The sequence below is a fragment of the Octopus bimaculoides genome, chromosome 16 (assembly GCF_001194135.2).
Source record: "Octopus bimaculoides isolate UCB-OBI-ISO-001 chromosome 16, ASM119413v2, whole genome shotgun sequence".
NCBI classification, from domain to species: Eukaryota; Metazoa; Mollusca; class Cephalopoda; order Octopoda; family Octopodidae; genus Octopus; species Octopus bimaculoides.
Genome location: NC_068996.1, coordinates 46,318,125 through 46,319,350, shown reverse-complemented (window position 1 = coordinate 46,319,350; position 1,226 = coordinate 46,318,125). Strand labels below are relative to the sequence as shown.

At 38.0% G+C, this 1,226-nt stretch overlaps 1 protein-coding gene across 2 annotated transcripts in view; it reads left to right on the top strand.

Annotated features, from left to right (window-relative positions):
- The window catches only part of LOC106872229 (N-acetylglucosamine-6-phosphate deacetylase), a 165,956-nt gene that overhangs the window by 144,590 nt on the left and 20,140 nt on the right, over positions 1-1,226 (top strand). The window lies entirely within an intron of this gene.

Genomic DNA, 1,226 nt, shown 5'->3' with positions numbered 1-1,226 from the left:
TCTCTCTCTCTCTCTCTCTCTCTCTCTCTCTCTCTCTCTCTCTCTCTCTCTCTCTCTCTGAAAAAATCCAGTGGAATCCATGAAGGCAAAGTGAGTAGATCCAGTGGTAAACCAGGTAGGGTGCTGGTATGTAGATGAAGAGAGGTGCTGAAAGTTTGGGAAATGGTACAGATGTGCAAGTCCAAAGAATAGGAAGTTTGGTCAAGGCCAAGCTGGGGTAACCTCTTTTTTTCCAATCATTTCCCATGCACTAGATCACTGAAATCTACAAGTTATTTTATTCTCTCTCTGTTTATTTTCTCTTATTCCTTTCTGTTGAGGAGCATAAGCTCGAAACATAAAAAAGCTTTTTCATTTTTCCCCGAGCGTCAAACTAATACACCTGCTTATTATTCATACACCTGTCTTCGTCTTGTTTTTCTATAAATTTCAACTATACATTATACGCTCACATGGTCACCCCACTTTGATCCTGACAGAACTTCTTACTTGCATATCTTCATCTACATACCAGTACTCCTCCCGGATTACCACTAGATATACTGACTCTATTTTCACAGATTTCACTGGATTTTTCCATTAATATTAATTGATATCCAATTGATATCATTGATCTCAGTTCTCATTTTACTTTATTGACCCTTAAAATGAAAGGCAAAGCTGACCTCAGTGGGAATTGAACTCAGAATGTAAAGAGTTGGAAGAAATGTTGCTAAACATTTTGTCCCAACATACAACTCTGCCAGCTTGCTGCTGTCAGAATAATAATAATAATGGTAATAATAATAATAATAATAATAATAATAATAATAATGATAGGAAATGTGCCAACTGCTGCTGCAAAGAAAATAAAATTAATTGCAATGACAAAAGCACATGAAAGCTAGCAGATGGGAACAGAAACGTCTGCATGGCAAGTATGTGGTTTGTAGCAAACAAGCTGATGTCGACCAGAAACGCACGCATCAATGGTTACGAAGCTCAGGGCTAAAAGCAGAGAGTGAAGGTTTCATATTGGCTGCTCAAGACCAAAACTTATTAACCCGGAACTACCAAGCCAATGTGATAAAAAATGGAGCTGACCCAAAATGCCGATTCTGTAACGATGTGATTGAAACTATAGACCACCTAATCTCAGGGTGTAGAGTTTTAGCACCTGTAGAATATAAAGCAAGACATGACAGAGTTGGCCAGTATTTACACTGGACAATATGTCGGCATTATAA